This window comes from Pogoniulus pusillus, chromosome 24 (genome assembly GCF_015220805.1).
Source record: "Pogoniulus pusillus isolate bPogPus1 chromosome 24, bPogPus1.pri, whole genome shotgun sequence".
Lineage (NCBI taxonomy): Eukaryota > Metazoa > Chordata > Aves > Piciformes > Lybiidae > Pogoniulus > Pogoniulus pusillus.
The window spans coordinates 11,926,816-11,946,597 of record NC_087287.1 but is presented as its reverse complement, the minus strand read 5'-3'; the positions used below and the strand labels follow the sequence as shown (position 1 = coordinate 11,946,597).

The 19,782-nt window shown below is 43.8% G+C and overlaps 1 protein-coding gene across 4 annotated transcripts in view; it reads right to left on the bottom strand.

Moving 5' to 3' along the window:
• Positions 1-19,782, bottom strand: part of SOX6 (SRY-box transcription factor 6) — a 397,240-nt gene that overhangs the window by 348,719 nt on the left and 28,739 nt on the right. The window contains exons 1-2 of one of the 4 annotated variants that reach the window (XM_064163637.1): positions 17,148-17,180; positions 16,474-16,653 (exon numbers count right to left, since the gene is read on the bottom strand). The gene's annotated coding sequence lies outside the window, so the exon portion shown is untranslated. Of the gene's footprint in view, positions 1-10,129; positions 10,184-11,940; positions 12,026-16,473; positions 16,654-17,147; positions 17,181-19,782 lie in introns of those variants that run through there. The other 3 variants (XM_064163636.1, XM_064163638.1, XM_064163640.1) reach the window with 3 other exon arrangements.

Genomic DNA, 19,782 nt, shown 5'->3' with positions numbered 1-19,782 from the left:
GTATATTTGGATTATTAATCTCTACTGATAATTCCACAGCTTTTCAATAATATTTGTCATCAATCCATTCTCAGAAGGATCAGTAAAAGACAAAGACGTTTAAGGTTCATGCTAAGTATTCACAGGCTGATAATATAAATAATATTTATGTACACATTCAAAAGTTGCTTACAAATACAAAAACTAGCAAACTGCTCTGCTCAAACCTTCCCCAGGAGCCTATGATCTTCCAGACAGGAAGAGCAGATAACTTGTGTCCTAAAGCATTTGTTGTGAACAATTTGATGAGCACAGAAAAGGAATATGAAGTTCAGTCTTGAATACAACAAGAACTGTATAAAGGTATCAAGCTATTACCAAACACTAACTACAGATGTTCTCTATGCATGTTCAATAGCAATAAGGGCATTACAGTTAGCATTCAGTTCAACATATTCATTCTTCCCTCCCATCTTTGTCCTTTCATATCCCTTCCCCTCCTCTTCCTCTTGCTTTGTTTTTCATCCCTTCTTTTCTCCCACAGACATTTAAGAAGGCCCAATTCAGCTCAGTGCGGCATCAGCAGAGACCAGCAGCAGCTGCTGTCCCAGCTACAACGCTGAGTGGATTTAAACAAAACCAAGAGACAGCTTTAAAGTTTGGGAGAGCTGTTTAAATTGAATATGTAATAACTCTACGGACGATTTGGACTCCAGCTACACTCAATAGGGGTGCTTCATTACCTACTTGTGGGAATGCCACTTGTCTGTGATGAGGTCACAGCCTCCTGGTGATAAATTCCATATCTGCTGTTTAGCCTGGTCAGCTGAAAACAAACTAGCAGATGCCATGTTGATTTGCATCTAGTTGCTATCGATACTAAAGAGACAATATCTGAAAGACAGGAAGTATCATTTGAGAGTCATGCTTAGACAGCACTGAGGGGGAAAGCGCGTTCACCTTCTTTATCTAATCATCCCAGGCTGAATTACTGAAATAGAAAGTCTTCCACAAGAGAAGCATAGTAATCAAAACCAATTTGGGGCTGGATTTGTCTCTTACTGATTTGTTATCCTAGGTATTTCTGTGCCACTTCAACTGGGGAGGGGGGGGGAAGTGGGAGGGGAATCTATGAGAAGCTGCATCAGCTACAGTTTATGCCTTGCATTACAGTTCAGCTAAGCAATTTCCTCATGTTTCTTCTGCTTTAGTTCATGTTACAAAATACATTCACATTCTGAAAATTTTAATTTAACCTATTCAAATGAGCACGTCATAAATAAGAAACATCAGCTAATCCTCAGTAACTACTCTTTAGGTCCCTCAACTACTTTTGTCTCTCGTCTCCACATTCTCTTTTCCTCACAGCATTCAGTCTTTCCCTTTCACACCATTAGGGTGACTTTAGAGTCTGTAATTTGATCCCATTTCCCTGTAGAGTTTTGTGCAACAGTGTTTTCAAATCAACTGTTAGCGTACACATCCACTCACCCCACAAAATGCATGGCACTAAAATACACACCCGTGTATCTCCACTACCATCGGTAATCAGAGGTTTTGTTACATTACTAAAACAAATGTTACAGATAGAATCATTATCATTTAGAGGCAACGGTAAAGATTAAAATACCGAGTTTTCACTGAACAAGGGGAACAAGGAATCACAAACAAAGGCTGTATACACGAGAGAGGAAAGAAAGCCCTTTTGGCTTTCACCAAAGGCAGAGGGAAGATCTGTAGAGGAGGGAACAAAGATCCACTTAACTGCTTGAATAGTCTGTATACTTGCTCCATTGAAATCTCTGTTGACCACTGTGGGTGAACACAGAGAACACCTGAACTGACTTCACTATGTCGGTAGGAGCTTATACAAAGAGGCAGCAAAAGGTGACAAGTCAGAGGGATTGTTGTGCCCTGTGGGGGCTACCTGAAACTTGCCACCTCTTATAAGCTTTGTGCATATGGTGCAGAAGCCCCAAGTCATAAGCCAGTACCTCATCAACCTAGGCAAGTGCTCCTTGAAGAATAATGGAAGCCTGTGATTCATTTACCTGCAGAAACAATATAGATTCCAAACAGGAAATCTAATGCATCTGCTCTTCCAAGTCCAAAGTAGGCAGATGCCAGAACGCCCAGTATTACCATGTTCCTCCACCTTAAGGCAGCAAAGTTATTGCCCACTTAGTACTTTAAATCCAGGCAGATCCCTGGTAGGTACGCTGACAGATTTGCGGTTTGAGATACTCTAAGAGTGATCAAAACACAGAAATAACACCACTAAGAGCAGAAAGTAGAATGTTTCTTCTTAGTCCTTTTTTTTTTTAGAATCCTAGGTAGCAATCCCTTTCTTTTTTGATCACTTCTGTTTCACAGTTTTCCATCTCACTGCAGTTCTGTAAACTTACTCCTCACAGGCTGCATAGTCACCATCTCATCCTAACACCAGTCCACTACCTTTTGACTCATTAAATCAAGATGAAAAGCTGGCCATATCTAACTTGTTTTGAAATAAATGAAGATTTAATTCTTACTATCAAAGAGAAATACCAAAGGTACTGTAATTTCTGCATAGAAAGAACAGGTAGTATAATGGCAATGAGAGCCCATAGAAGGCAACCAGAAAGCATGAAAGGGTTTCCTAAAACTCATCTTTGGCCTTTTGGATAAGCTATGAAAACATAGACAGCAGAAAGTAGGATTTATGCATGTAAATCAGAGGTGAATACAAAATCTCAATTATAGACTATCACAGCAAAAATACTACAAAGAATATGTTAAAACATGTCTATTTGTGCACATATCTTTTACATACATATCTATGCATACTTGCAGTAAAGGTTGAATAAAGTACATTCTTACTGTAATAGTCTACATGAATCTATCAGCAGAAGCAAAATATGAAAGGATGTGCAGGAAGACAGTCTGCCTTCGGCACACCAAGGTGTCACGGAAAGAAAGAAAAAAGGAAATGCACAGCCACAGCTTCCACTGTTACAGGAGGCCAGCAGTAAGAATCCATATATACTGCATATCCTCTACCAGAAGACTCATTGGGGGAATGGATATGGAGAGGCAGTTAATTCACTGTGTAGTTTGGGTGAGATGAATTCCTCTTAGTGTCATCCTAAAGCCATAAGCAACATCATACAGATAAACTTGATTCCACTCTAACTGAAACAAACTTATTTTCTACAGTGAACTCAATGCAAAGAGGGCCTTCATATGTAATACCCCGCTCCCAGCACAGTCACAGAAACATCTTTCCACTGAACTCAGAAGGAACTGCATCATGTCCTACGGAATGCACTTGTGGCTAAAGTAAAATGGCATCCCTCCACTTAAGTAAACAGAGTTACAAGGGCTTATGTCAGCTGAGAATCTGTCAAATATCAAACTACACCCAAATATTCATCTGAAATAACTCAACATTCAAATATCATGTAAAATAAATCCTTCCAAATGTTAATTCTAGTACTGATGAGCCAGTCAGGCTTATGGCACCCTCTTATCCAGAAAGTTCTCCAAATGTATTTTATTATCTAGTTCCACCTATTTCTTCAACAGCTGGATTTGGTACTTCTGAGGTAAAAAGCTTCAAGTGTCCTTAGCACGCTGCTCTACCACATTCAGAAAAGGAAGAGAGGATTAACTGAGCCAGTTAAAACTGTAAGAAGAATGTAGATGGCCAACTACATCCCATCTTAGTTGGGATTAGGCCACGGCATTGAGGTTAACCCCCCTACTTGTGCAAAAAATACCACAGGTTTTTACTAACCACAAATGGTCAGGAACTCAGTTTAACAAGCTCATCCACAACAAAAACACAGATGCAAAAAGTATGCAGAACAATCTTTGAAAGTGTGGTATTCTAGCTCAAAATACTCGGGTATTCATATACCAATTGTAAGCTAAATCTAGACAAAATGGAGCAAGATGGCTGTAATACAATCCTTTCACATCTGTTTAAATATGAACACTTCTTCCAAGTTTCACCTCAAGAGTTTCAGAGCATTAATGGATAGAACCTTTGTAGGGTAAATATCCATGAGTAATGAGGAAATGTGCAGCGCTCACTGCCTCCTCCGCACTGGGACACTGACCAATACAGCGTATGAAGTAAACAATTCAGCAACGGCCCTTCCGGAACAACTCCTCACCAGGGTGAGCTACTCAGGAATTAAAGTCACATTTATTCCAGAGAAACTTATCCAGAGGGGGAGCACCCTGCAGTATTTTCTGTCCATTTTCCCATATCAGCAGGTCCTTAGAGTAATGTATTCATTTTGCTTATGCTGTGCAACAGTTAGTTGGAATTATTAAATACATATTGTTTCATTAAAAATATTATGTCCCAGCACATGCATTTAATTTGCCATAAAGTATAGTATGTAAGAAATCCCACCCTCTTCAATAAATCTAGAAAGACATTAGCATTTTTGTTTTAGAGGATATTTCAATCAAGTAGTAAAATTTCAGTGGTACATGGAAGGGGTCTTCGAGAAGCACACAAAAAAATACAACTATAAACAAGCCATCATTCTGGTAAGAGGAAATACAAACAACCAGAATAAAAATAGTTGATGCACAAAAGCCATAATGAGGGGGTTGCTCAAAAAATAACTTCTACTTTGAATGGTTTGGATGAAATACAAATTATCCACAGAAAAGTGTGGACTGGCATAAATGTTTGTACAAAATTATAAGTATATTTCTAGAAGTATGCAAGAGACAACCGCCTGCATGCTGCACAAGGTCCCAACAACGCTCTGCGTAAGTGCTAGTGCACAGAGTCCAAACCACTGCATTTTAATTACTATGCAGCCTCAGATATATTGCCTTTGATATGGAAATGTTCTTGTTCTCTCATCTTCACATACGGTCTCATGCACAGAAATCTTTATCTGATTCATAAAAAATAAACTAGAATCCAATCTCAACACCTGACCTCAGTGCTTAGAAGTTTTTTACTAAGCATGGTGTCACTATAAAAAGAATGGGTAATACTGGTGTAAAGTTAGATATTTGGAGCAATGATATGAAGAATTTGCAGTTAGGAATCAAATCAATAGGGTACCTCTGAGGTTTCAGAGTTTCCTGATGCCTTATGTCAGTCTACCAGTGACTGGAGAAACAATTGACTGTACACCTTTCTGTCTAGCTCAAGAAGAAAGGAAACAATATTTAAATGACATCATGCCTTTGCACCGAGAGAAAAGATGCAACTTAGTCACTTGCCCTATGAAACAGGTTTGGAAACATAATAAATCACTAACATTAAACTTCCCAGATTTTCTCTTTTTAATTTGCATGTAACATTTTTGTGCATATTTTAAAGGTATGCACTGCAAAGTTCACATGGGAAGAAGCAAAATGTTTGCCAAGCTTTACTTTATCCAACAGGTAAAATAACCATAAAGAATACTTAAAATACAAGCCCAGTACTTTTCAACACCTTACATTAAAATGCTGCCTGTAAGAAGGCTACAAAATTTTGCTTTGACAAATTTTACTAGTCACTCCAAAAAAACATTAACTCTACAGGCCTATTTAGCTAATTCTTCTAGTTCTGTAGAATAACATACTCTTTTTCTGAAGAACACAATCTGTCTAATGTCTCTATGGAAGATAATGACCCATCTGTAAATCATTTGGTCGCAGGTTATCTGTTTTTTATCACTTGTAGTACCTGTCTGTCCCTGATATGATACTTTTGAACACATTAACCTGATGGAATGTTTTGCCTGACTTCAAAAAAGCATCAATTGATATATATTTATTCTCTACTATAAATGAACGACTCTGACTAACCTAGTTGACCAATAGATATTTTTACTGTTCTTTCCAATTCACAAAGCTCAAGAAATATTTGATTCCTTTACAAGCAATGATTTTCACACTGAGGATACTGTTTCCTTTCTTCTTAATTTAAAGAGACGAAACAGTAAATAGAAAACTGATCAGAGTATTTTAAAATATACAAGAGAAGGAAAGAAATGTCTATGTGCTCGTTCTTGTTTCTAAGAGAAAATCCATTTTCAGGTTCCTGTTGTACTAATTGAAAGAGAATTATTTAAAACTTCACTGAATACTTGAATATACGATAGGTATGTGTAGGAATTTCACCAGTGCCACAGAACTCCAGACTTTCTGAAAAAACAGTAAACTACAAATTGTCAGGAAATCTCTCACGATGACGTCACAAATATTTGTTGTTACCACAGAATAATGTTTTAAAAGAACACCTACTTCTGTGCTGAAAAGGCTTTGGGAACATGTAATTATCCAGTTTTATCACTGCAGAAATCGGCTGCTTTCCAGCAAATCCGTCTATCAGATCTTTCCCTTCTGCATAGAACCACGTCTAAATAAATACACACGTGTTTCATACAGCCATCACACCAGGCACCGGCATAACCTTACTAATGATAGCATTTCACTGGACTTTGTTGTCTTCACAATATGGTGCCATGGCCTATAATAGCACATCAATAAATGCTGTGTGAGAATCGTGCATGTAAACATTCTGAATAGCTCCCATAAATTACAAGGAAATTCATTCTAGCATTCTGAAATTCATTCACCAGTCCCCTAACGCTCCATTCTTGCTATTCTACCTTAGGAAAAAGAACAGAAAATGCTGTGTGTAAAAATTACACAAAAAATACACTGAAAGTGACAAACAGAAGCGGGCTTACTGAGGCACAAACTTCAAATGTGCACCTTTGTGTTTTGCTTCTACTTGATAAATAAGCTCTATGCAAACTACCAAACACACCGCAGCTCTCCTCTGGCAGCAATGTTTCAAAGCTCTGTCTCTGTGATTTACTATACTAACTGAAATGTTTTTAAAATATGTTGTATCACTCCACTTGGTGTAGCTTATATATACATAAACACTCTTATTTACATAACTTCTACAACGTTAGTCACTACACGCAACCTCTGCCAAACCAGCCTGCTGATCTTTAAAGTCACCCTATGGCAGAAGCACTACGCATCAGCCCACTATATGAGACGCAAGGAAAAGTCCATCACGGTGTCACTTTCCCAAGGAATTTTTGTTTGCAATTTATTTTTTAAATAAATAAGGTGATGGAAGCCTTTTAAATGTGATCGATAAGACTTTCAGGGGGAAAATCAAACCAAGTGTAAAAGATTAATGGATATACTTCCTGAAGTGGTATCTCCCAAGGTGATTACAGTCTTTAACAGCTATAAGGTCATGAGTACAGAAACTTTCTAATGCCCACTAAGAAAAAATGTATTTGTTTTTTGCTATCACTGCACAAACTACTGGCCTTTAGTACCACAGGCCTTTAAGAACTGCAGACATACATGAATACTTCAACTAAAACACGATCAAAGATGTGAAAAGCACGTCCAAAGAGATTTCTTTCCCCCACGAAGCAAAGGAAGTTCAGCTGTAAGTGACCATGAACAACTGTTGGCCACATATTAAAAACCACTGACTAGGGAACAATCATTGGCCATTCCCACTCGTGAACAAAATCAAATTGACAAGTGAAGGCAACTAACTCTGGACATCAGTAATTATTTTCTACAGAACAGACACTATATGCCTTATAAACTAATCTGATGGGCTCCACTTTGTTTCTCTTCTCACCTTCACCAGTGTCTATACATAAGAAGGAAAAACTGAGGCAGAGTTAAGTTCAGCAGAGAATCAGCAATGAGCAGAGAGAGACAGCCATCTGTCTCACTCCCCTTACGCTATGTGTTATGCACATGGCACTCAGTTTGCACCCTATGCTCTAGCAGAAAAGAAAACTACGTGAGCTTTGAAGCAGGCCAGCTAAGTCTCCCAGTAGTGCTAAAACGGTGTACTGAACTGCCAGGGAGGGAAAGAAAATAATGCTTTTAGCAGAGGATGCGAGACTGCAGACCAAAGGGCCTCTTACATTCTCATCGCTGAATGAATTAAAGTTGTAGGGGAGGAGGCCAGAGAAATCAGAGTGAGCGAAACAAAAAAGTATGACAGGAGAAAAGGAGCCAGGAACTGTAAATCCGGGGAGGACGCGAGGAGACGCCAGCGGCCGGAGCCCACAGCCCAGCGTCCCTGGGAGGAGCAGATTCCCCCGGAGGCGGCCGCCCCTTCCCCGCGGGACTCCGGCTGCCCCCGCCCGGCACGGGGGCGGGAGACCATCGACAGCGGCCTCAGCTCCGCGGGGCGCGGAAGGGGGAGCGGAGGGCCAGCCAAGGCCCCCGTGAGTCGAGCCCGGGCCTGGGGCGCTGCTGCGGGGCGGTCCGGGGGCCCCCGACCGCACTGGACGGCGGCAACCGGACGCTCGCTCGGGCCTCGCAGCGCGGGCGGGACAAGGGCTGCGCCCCGCCGGGGCCGCCGCTGCAGCTGGCCCGGGCCCCGGGCCCCCCCGCGGGAGCCCGGCGGCGGGCAGCGAAGCGGCCTGGAGAGCAGCGCTCGGAGCGATGCCCAGGGCTCACCTTCCCCTCCCCCAGGAGAAGCGCTCCAGAATGGCTTTGCAGGCGAGGCTGGCCAGGCTGCGCCTGGTGCATTGATTCCAAGAGCAATGCCAGCTTTGGTTTCCGTATATTCTTTGGCTTTTAATAGCTAGCTGAGGAAAAAAAAGAAAGCATTATTGTTTTCTTTCTTTCCTTCTTTCATTGCCTATTCTAAATTTGACTCCAAACTTTAAGCAGTTGAATTGGCTAATTCTGAATACAGTCTATTGAGAGACCAGACACAGCAGTATATCCCTGTATAGCAAGAGATACAATGTGCTGAATTGGCAGTCTAATTATAAATGTGGCATTTGGACCTCCTTTCAGACCCAGTGCCACCTTACCTTATGAGGGAACTTCAACTACAGCAACTGTTCAAAACAAAATGCCATTACAGGATCAGCTTCGCCCAACACTGGAACCAGCCAGAGGATTGTTTTACAAACAGCCTTTCTCACTTAACACAAGAATGTATTATAAGGAAAAGTTATGGATAGTGCAGAGTCTGAAGAAAATGTATAAGCAGTTTCTGCCAGGTGTTGAGCTACTTCAAACTGCAGCATACTCCAAGTGACCTCATTATTTTCTTTTAAATGTACTCACTATAAATAGATTATTCCTTACTTTTACTAGAAAGAACTGCTAGGTACACTGACTGTTTATATTCCGAGTGGAGTGTGCATATAACGTCAGGAGCACAGAAACACGCGAAATATCCTGGCTCAAAACAAAAACCTGCTGTAAGATCTTGCCAAAGAATCACAGTGTGCTTAAAAAAAAAAAAAAAAAAAAAAAAAAAGTTTTTAAAGCCTTTTTTTTCCCTCCCCAGAGAAATATTTGTATATATACAAAAATGGCAGACTACATGCACATATCTCACGTTCATTCTTATTATTTACTTTATGGTATAATGGCTTAATTAAATGAGTGGGCACAAGCACGTCAATAAAACAAGTCAAGTCAAGTCGAAGTCTCAAAACAGGTTTCAAAATTACTCCATTACACGAATACAGGGAGGGAAATTCGTTAATTTTTGGACTTCAAACCCTGTTTGGGCACTGGATGTAACTGTTCTTCCACCCTGACGATCAGCACTGGAGGTGGAAATGCCAAAAAGTGTCAAAGTGAGAGCAAAAAGAAAACAGTAGGAACAAAGTAACGCTCGTGTGCCGGAGGCTATTTAAATTAGCTTAATAAACATATACCTTATCTACAAATAGCAGGCGAAGATATATTGCTTTATCAAAGAAAGTTTTACCGTCTACGTTTCGGGGAAACACCCCTAGGACAGAACTAATCTCTCGTCCCCAGGCTCCCACCAGGCTAACTTTCCCTGCAGCTCCCCCGCCACTCAGACACAACAGTAATTGTCTTTTCACTTTGCCACCTTCATTCCTTCCCGTCCTTAAAATAAATAAATAAATGTTGAAAAAACACCAAACACAAAGCACCACCGTGAAACGGTCCGGAAAAAGCAAAGACAGCAATCAAATCGATCTGATCACTGTCTCTGATTGACCTCCAGGCCCTGCTCTCCTAAAGCACACAGCCCTGGCTGGAAAGCGGGTTAACTGCTCAGCGCTGCTCAACACGAGTCGGAGGGGAGCTGGGAAGCTCCCTCGGCACAGGAGCAGCTCTGGCAGCTCAGCCATCAATGCACGCGTGGAAGTACCTGCTCACATCCCGCCTATATGTTCTCTCTCACGTTTCTACACCACGCCGCCGGTACACGCGTGCATGCATTACACGAGGGGGCTCGGCGGCAACGCGGTGCCCGCTCCTCCCCGGAGCCGAGCAAGCCGCAGAGGCACACTCATTAGCTCCCACTGATGATTCCTTTCAGGATCATGAATGGAACAATTGTCAAAAACTGCGGGAAAAAAAAACAAGCCCCGAGACTATTATATACAGACACAGCTTGTGTGCGCGCATGTGACAGTTGCAAGCAACCCAGATTTGTTCATAAACTCTTCAGCAATATCCCAGATAAAACATTAAATTGCTTATTGGTTAGAGGCTTCTTATCCTCAACAGAAAACCAAACAGCTTCGAAGGCAGTGAAAGCCAGGAAAAGACCTAGCTCTCCACCAGACACATCTTGCCTTCCTCGGATCCTACAGCACCGTCTGTAAACTAGCTTGTTGCAACTGCCACTGTTTTATTTTTAAATAATAATAATAATAATAGAAGTTAAATACTTCCTGAAAACTTACTTTGCATTTAGTTTAGGCACTATTCTTTTTTTTTTTTCAGCTCGCAAAGGAAGCCGTTTTGTCCAGGTTAGGTATTGTCTACTTATGGATCAGCCTCTGGCTAAGGGTTTATTTTAATTTATGGCTTATGCATTCTTTTAAGGTCGATTTGCATGACCTCCGGCAAAGAGCTACGGCAGCAAGAAATCCCAGGTCGAATATTGCCACAAAGCGGTACACATCTACCCTTCCCCGGGTGTAAACAGAGCTCTCTGATGATGGACTGCTTTCTTCCCCCCTCCCTGTGTATCACAAATTAGGGTACGATATCAATTTTGAAGTTTTCCGTATAACTTTATCCAGCCCCCCTGCGCGGAGAGATAAGGCGCCGAGCGGCAGCTCCTCGGACAGTGCCCCGCCGTGGCCAGCCCCCACATTGCCACCGCCACTCCGGCAGCTTTGTGCCATTCCCTGCTCCGCGGAGAGCACTCAGCTGTGGCCAACTTCAAAGCAGTTACCCACCTCAAACTTAACGGAGAATTTAAAAGCACCCCTAAACTCCCCTCATCTTTCTCCATCCCGTGTCTTTTGGGGCTATCTGCGCAGGGAAATCCACGCGAGCACTCAGGAGTAATGACAGCAGCGCTCTGCTCTCATGGATTTTTTTCGGATTTTATTTTTCCTCTCTCTCCCTCTCTCTTTCTCCCTCTCGTGTTAGTTCCTTACGTACAATATCTTCCCAGCACCATGTGTTCGCCTGCCGTGGGTGATCCTAAAATACAACGCTGATCTGTCACTACATTTTAAAATAAACTCCACTCGGGAAGGATGAGAAAGTGTTGTGATTTCAAGGTACTGGGCTCCCTTAACGTCTCGGAAACCTCGGGATTCAAACCACCCCGGAAACTCGCACGGGGACGACACTAGAACTACTTTTACTTAAATTAAAAAAAAAAAAGAAATCTAAACACCAACCACACACACCACACAAAACAACACCACTCTCGTGGTATGAAAGTAAATAATCGTGCAGGGAGAGGCGGGGGGAAGGGGTGAATCCAGCAATGTTAAAAGATAAACAACAGATCTGCCTCCGGACGCTGCTGCTTCACTCAATTGCAACTAATAACCCATTAAAGACAGCGCAGGGGGAACCGGATTCTCTCCTGCAAAGCGACATAAATCCAGCGAAAACCCATTAAACCGCCACCGCCACCACCAAGCCACGCAGCACTATACACCACAGCAAACAACAGGTATACAACACAATAGGGCTTTTTTTCCTGGTTACCTCCTCGGGATCCAGTGTGGCACAAAGCACTGGGAGAGCTCCTTTTTTTTTTTTTTTTTTGCAACGCGCTTCGGTAATTTTCATTAAAAAAAAAAAAAAGAAAAAAAAGGAAAAAAAAAGAAAGAAAGAAAAAAAAAAACAGAAAGGGAAGGAGGTGAAAGGAGAGACAGAAAGAGGAATAAATGGGTGGTGATTCGGTAAAATAAAATAAAATAAATGAACTAGAGTCTGCTGGTGTTTCTCCGGGCCATGGATGTGCAGAATCCCGATCGTTAGAAGTTTGCGGATGGGTTGCCTGGAGATTTGGTTACAATCAGGTTCTTTTTTTTTTTTTTTCCTCCTGAAACAAGTGAAGGCGATGGTTACTGCTGTCAATCTTGGCAATCAATGTGAGCGGCCATGTCGTAAGTATTCAAAGCATTTCCCGTCGTGCAACATCAGAAAGTGAGTGGCCAGGGCATTGATCTGAGGAAGGCAAAAGGAGGCAGGGCTCCCCCGCCCAGACAGCACAGGCAAGATGAGACAACACAGAGAGAGGGAGAGGGGAAGAGAGAGAGGGAGGCTGAGAGCTAGCGAGCGGGGAAAGCAACAACTGCAGAGAAAGTGAGCACAAAACAGAAAGTGAAATCACCCCAGGCTGCCAGCCGCATCCCTGAGAAGCTATCACCACTCACATTGCTCTTAGACAAATGAAACCTTAAACCTCTCTCCTCTAATGACCACTGATTGCCCGGAGTGGTGAGGAAAGGTACTAGAAAGTTACCGGGGAGGGGGTGCGAGGGCGGAGAAGCGAGGGCGGGCGGGGGCCGGAAAAGCAGGAGGGGGAGCGGGTGGGTCCCGGGAGAGCCGGTTCGCGGGGCCGGGGCTGCGTGGGGGGAGCGGGGTGTTACCCGCCGGCCCTACCCCGCCCGGCACAGCGCTTCACGGGGAGCGCGTGGGGAGGCACACGCCAGGATGGTCCTGCCGGACTCCTGCTCGCCATTTGAAAACAAAACATGCTTTAAAATATTTAAAACGGGGGGGAAGGGAGGAAGGCGGGCAGGGGTGGAGGGAGGAGGAAAAATGGGGGGGGAAATGGGGGGAGGGATGTGAAAAAAGCGGGAGAGATACGGGCGATCTGCAGGATCTGGGGAGAACTGATGGGAAAACGGGACGAGAAGCACTCAACAAGCGCTGACAGTTGATAAATGGGGCTCTGAGGGGCACAGTTCCACAGCCTGGTGGAGGTGAAAACCAGATGAAATGTAAAGTATAAATTGTACTGGAGATGAGAGTCCAGGTACAGGACAGGGAGAGAAAGAAGGAAAGGGCACTCTAGTGTCCACAAACTAGTTAGTGATGCGTTCAACACACAGGTAAAACGTGAGCACGGTTGACAGAGAGACAGGTACGACCAGAGAGGAAAATGGTTTAGGACGGACTAGAGCTGAAGTTGGGATTCTCGTGGCGACGACGAGATATTTTAGCAGTGACAATATATAAATATCTCCCTCTCTGCCTACCAAAAGGCAACAGATAGAGACTTGAATATCAGCTTGAATACCAATTTAGGAACTCACGCTCCCTTGGAAGTGCTAATGAAGAGGGGAGAAGGAAATCTGGGAGAAAGAAGGGAAAAGTTTAAGGAGCTAAGAAGAAAATCAACCAGTGGCACAGAGTATTACAGAGTCTCTGTGCTATATTTTTACATGATAAAGGTACATATTAAAGAGTCTTTCAAACTGTCAAGGGCCCGCAGATCAGGTGTGCAAACAGCGCTGCAAAGCTAACGTCTCCCTCTTTTGATACTATTCACACCTAGGCTAAACAGTTGTTAAGATAGGAGTGCGGAAAGCAACCTCAAGCCCACAAAATGAGAGATGTTGATTCATCTCTGTATTTTTGGCACTTTCTCCCCATTTTCCAGAAGGCGCCTGGAACAGTTAGTAACAGAGAAACTTTTTAATTTTAAAATAGCTTCATAACTTGTAGAGGCCAGAAGACAAGGAGAAAGCCTGATTTCGCTTTTCTCTCAAGTAGAAATCTGCAGCATAGGTTATACCCAATAGCATACTCAGCCTAGGTGAATGAACCTTGCTTCATAAGGACGTGATGAAAATTGAGCATTAACATGATGACACAGGACTGATCTGATCTGCCTCTGTTTCGTCTTGTTAACAAGCTGCAAAACACAGAACTACCGGAGTCGTGCACAATGCATCTTCCACCTCGCTCTCCGAGGTACTATTGTCCCTCTCGAGAAGAGTCCAGGGAAAATGAGTTTTAAGTCGGAACCCCTTGGAATAGCGGACCTATTTTATTAAGTATTTTTGGCAAATCCACTGCAATAAAAGGAGCAATCAAGCCCTATTTAGCAAGCAGCAAACACCTTGAAACAGAAATTTCAGATTATCTAATTAAGCTTTATCATCAAATCAGCTGGCTGAGGGCACAGTAGTTAATCTTCCTGAATTCTTTTACTTTTTAATAAAAGATCCTAAAAAACTGACATGCAGTGACAGGATTGAATTATCAGACTGTAAACAGTAAGTTTGTATCCACCTGTGTTCCGCTAATTCAAAATATTCACCTTGCTGCAGTTACCCGGGCTGTAGATTTCACAGCAGGAAGCAGCTGCCTCTCCGGATACTGCTATGTCCTTTTAAACCTTTAATTATAAGAATTCCCGTCATTTGGTCACTAGCACTTTTCTTGCAAGACATTTAAACCTGCTGCAAGTGAAAGAAACGTCTTGATGTTCTGCATAACTATCAGCTTTGGCGCGCAAAAAAAAAAAAAAAAAGCGCTCTCTAAGAAGAGCGATGTAACCAGATGTAACTCGTGCCTGAGTTTGCAACCCTATCACTTCATTACTGGAAGTTGTTTTTGTTTTTTTTTTTCCAATAAGCATCCAGGGAGAAAGAAAAGGGGAAGAAAAAAAAAAAAAAAAAAAAGAAAGAAAACCAAACACCTCAATCCAGTCCTCAAATACAGCGTCCGCATTACTGAGTACGAGGAAGTAATGGGACAAGAGATGATTAAGGCATCAGATAAATATAACCGCCCACCTAGCCCCCGATCAAGGAAACATCTCGCTGTACTCCCGAAAATCCTGTGCAGAGAGTGACACCCGGCTGAGGCAGGACAGGGCAGAGCCGCGTCCCCACTCCCAGGCGAGCACAAGGAATAATACACTTCAGCTTGTTGCTTCCCCTGTGTGATCAATTAAGTTACAGATGGAACATGCCTTGCCAGGGAGCTGCAACTTCCCCGCGGTAGGAAGAGAGGACTCCCTGGGCATTGTATGCAAATATGCATGTATCTGCGCTGCCCAACGATAACCGTGATTTCCTCTTTGTCTGCCCAAGTGAACCCCCGCCGTGTAGGTACACGTGCCGACAAACAAGAAAACGCTTTTACTTTCAGCGTTACTATAGTTTACTGACTACGTTTTAAACTACTTGCCCTGCTTTTGCTTCATTAAGGCTGAAGTCAGGCAAAGCAGCCGACGCAGGCAGATGCTGAGGAAGGAGAGGTGCTGACCAGCTGCGGGTCCTGGCAGAAGGAAGGGATCGTTCAGTTCACGTCGGGGCACTTACCTGTTCACAGCTGTCATTGCATTTTGGGCCGCCTCTCTCATTAAATAGGTTAAAGTAAAGCAACATTCAACAAGCAAAGCAACCTGTCCGAGTATTAAGCTCTACATACCACATCTTTAGCTTGCTGAGGAAACCTACAACTCCTGCTGAGTTAGTGGAACAGTCTCAGAAGTTTTCATTCAAAGGACAAGAAATTCCACCTTAAAAGCCATTCACCCAATTCTAAACTCCCCTCTTTGCCCAGTTAATGCCGGACAATTAACAGACATTTACAAATTCCCTCTGCTGACACTCTCCAAACGCAGACTTTTCATAGGCTTGTTAAAGATGTTCAGAGAAACTTCTGCAAAATAATCAACAGCATCCGAGAGAAAGCTAACGGAAAAGAAGTTAAAGTCTGATTCTCTGGCTGAGAGAAAGTTCTGTTAGTCTAGACAGAAGTGTATTACAGCGCATTTCTTGAGAAACAAACCCATCAGCTGATGCGAGTTCCCCTAGAACATGATCCTCTGTCGATGTCCTCAAAATTTAGGGGACATTTGCATTTTATAGAGCCCAAAGTTAAAGACCTGGCTGAAAACAAAAATTCGGAATTCCTTACAGCGTCCTCTACCAACACAATGTGTTGTCCTGGCAGCAAGAAGATCAAGGAAATTCTAATTTAGTTTGAAACTGTGCATCATCTTGACAGTGAAGCAACAATCTCCCCATTCCACACCCCCCCCCCCTCTTCCAAAAGGAAAAAAAAAAAGGGGGGGGGGGGGGGGGGAGGCAAACTGGGAAAACCACATAAACTTTTACAAAGAAAATAAAAGCAAGTTTGACATGAAAACCCCTTCCTGTCTTGGAAAGTTAATTCTGAAGGTCCCCTCTGTAAATCTAAAGTGCAAACACCAGGCTAAGGTAGTGAGTGGCTGGAATTTGCATGCTGATAAGAGAAGGCTGTTGTACTTACAGTGACAGAGGGCAGGCTGCGGAAGAAAAGCTGTTTGTGTTAGCCTGAGAGTCACCCAGGGCTGCAATGAGAGGAGAAGAGAGGAGTGGGAGTGCCAAGCTGGATACACCTTCACCGCATCTCATCACATCTGCCAGCCTCTCTCTCCCTCTCTCTTTCATTTCCACATTCCCTTTGTTCCTGGAAAAAAAAAAATCTACACGTCACATCAGTCCCCAGATGCAGTCTACACCAAAGAAAAAAAAATGAATAATTCAATCAAACTGTGCATAGTCTCTAAGGCAATAAATCTATTGCACTTAAAGAAACGAAGGGTAATTGCCGCTATAGAATTAGAATAAGGCCAGAGCGCGCAGGGATCCCAGGGTCTGTAAACTCCACGGTCAAATAAAGTTTCATTTATTTAATCCTCTGACAACCCCAGGGTAAACTAAAGGGGAGGATGGGAACTTACTCCAGTTGGGTTTGAGAATGCATGAAGTGAATGTTATAAAAGGAGAGCGTCCTTGATCTGTAACAAACACAATGCAAGGAAGTAGAAGTGTTTCACTGCATCACCTCCAGGGTCCGTTCCCCCCTCCCTAATGAAGAGCAGACCACACTCCCACTTCCACCGGCTTCTGCTGCTCTCTGCAAGTGCAACGGGAATCGCTGGCAGCCAGCAGCCGCCTTACCTGCTCTTATTGCCAGCAAAGCCTGAGAAAAACTCAGGGTAACCGGCAACTCTGTTCCACGCTCTGGCGGAGAGAACCCATGGGGGATTTGCACCGGCACGGATTGACTCGAAACGCTGCCCCTGACTTCTGGATTTGTGCTGGGCTGAGTTTGGGGACTGCCTGCCGAGAGGCGGGGGAGCGCGCTGGGGAGCGGAGTCCAGCTGGGCAGGCGGCGGCAGCGCTGCCGGAGCCCTGCGACAAACCGGCTGGAGTAGGATGGAGAAGAGCCACATTTGTCCCTCTCCTACCTCTCACGCTGCTCGCTCGGCTCGGAGGTAAGATGACTCTATATTGTGTTTATTCTCTCCGGGTAAGTCGGGTCCCAGGGGCACGCTTCTGTATTAATGAGGGCGGCGGCGCAGGGCTGTGTCTCAGATCGTTATACTCAAATCAAGCTGGAGTTTAACGTCGCATCTGCTGCTTTACACTTTCAATCACATTCTTTGTAAACTTGTCCTGAAGGGCTGGGGGAGGAGAGAGACAAGGGGGAAAAACGAACCCCAGGTGATACCGTGCTATTCAGATGTCATTGACTGTCGCTCTATCTAGCTCAGCCGGGCTTTGTGCCGGCCGGGAAGACTCAGACACCTTCCACTGACGTAGAGCACCGCGCATCTCCCGTGCTTAGGCCGCTTTAATAGGCAGTTTTGATTTATCCAAAACACTACCGCAACTGTTATTCTAATAAAGGTAAACCAGCAAACACGCTGTCCTCTGCGCTAGCGGCGGCTTTGTTTACGTGCTTAAAACGCCACCGTGAGGCGAGCGCCAATAGAGCAGCGACAGTAACCGCCTGCCAAAGAGCTCTCGGATTAGCACTTCGCAAAGCAAAACAAACAGCAGCAGCGGCAGCACGAAAGCCACCGAAGACTGAGCTGCCGGCGGCGGGGGTCGGGCGGGGGCTCCGCGAAGCGTACACGCACACTCGCTCTCTCTCATAAGGAAAAGGAGGAAAAGCAGAGTTTAAAGCGAATTTAGGGAGATGGGAATATACGAAGCAAAACTCCCAACAACCGTGTATTCCTCAACCCTTTGCTCCGACTCCCTCTCTTTCCTTAGCCTTCCTTTTCAGCGCTGAGCACACGCTGCCGGATCCCTCATGGAGATGGGCAGAGCGCATCCCGGCACAATAGTGCTGCTCTCGCCGGCACTGCTCCGCCAAATGTCTCCCGAACTTCCTTCTCCAAGGCATCTTCCTCTCGAGCGTCTGCCAGAGCACACGTCTGATGCCTCCTCTGCCCATCTTCTATCTGCCTCCTTACCCAGCTAAAATCAGGCCAGTCACAGTGCCCAAGCTTTCCTGAAGGATTTTGTTTCTCAAGTCTTTTAGGTCATTTCAAGTCAAGAGGTTGGGGTTTAGTTTATAATCTACACTCGATTATTCGATTTTTTTTTTTTTTAAGTGGAAGTGCAATAGACAAAAAAAGACTAAACTGTTATCACTCATTTGTAATACTTGGGGTGAGACTGCTCAAAGTTGTGGGCAAGACTCAGCACAGCAGGTTCCCTAGGCAGGCTCCAGGCACAAAAAATACTAGAGGAATGGATTAGCTTTAGGAAACAGATGCTGATATATAGGAGCACAATACACCACAATACATGGCAGTTTTTAGCCCTGCTCCCACAAACAGCAGGAAGGGATTTTCTTATGGGACTTCTAGCAACTGGTGGGATTGATGCTGTCTCCCAGACCCTCAAAAGCATTCATCGTGTCAGTGTGTCCTGACACCCAGAAAAGCACTAACTGCGCTGTCAAAGCTGAACTCGTCAAACTTTCGACTACAAGTTGTTCTGGTGGAGTAGGCTTTGCAAATTAATCATGAGAACACTAATAAGCTCCAAACAAAGACAGTTAACATTCAGCTGTGCTTAGACATCACATTCAGAAAGAGTGCCCAATACCTTGCAGGTATGGACTTAAAAACCAAAGCCACTAGTGGGACTACGGAAGATGCAAAGACTCCACTTAAATGTGTCTGTGCCTCCTATCCTGGGTACTTTAATTAGCAGCTGGATCTGCCTATTGTCATCATCACAATTTTTCTGCTTCCAATCCTGTGTAAAAGGATGACCATAAACCAACAGTAACATATAAAAAGGCAGTTAAAAGCTAACTTTTTTTTTTTCAAAAGCAACCCAAAGCCACGCAAGAGATGCTTAGAACAATCATCACAGTCCTATCAAGGCGTTTAGTCCTTGAGCATACGCTTGTGTGGCATCATAATGCACAGATATTCCTAGCTTCATCTGGGAATAGCAGAGCTTGTCTTGTGAGGGAGGAAAGGGTGGGAAGAAATACCTGCACACATCAGAGGAGCTGGGAGCAGACATATGCTAGAAGACCACTTTACAGCCTGCAGTAGTCCTATTTTATATCACAGTCCAGAGTAGAGTGCAGGTCAGTGATATAGACATGAAGGTTGCTGAGTACTTTTCCCTAAAATCTCAATCACAGCAAAACCTTTGCTGCACATGATATCTGCAGACCCCTATGAGCTATTGTAAGGGATTATCAGCAGTCTGTGCTGCTTTTTTTTTTTTTCCATTGTCAGTGCCCCATTCTGACAGCTTATGCTGGAATTCAACAGAGTAT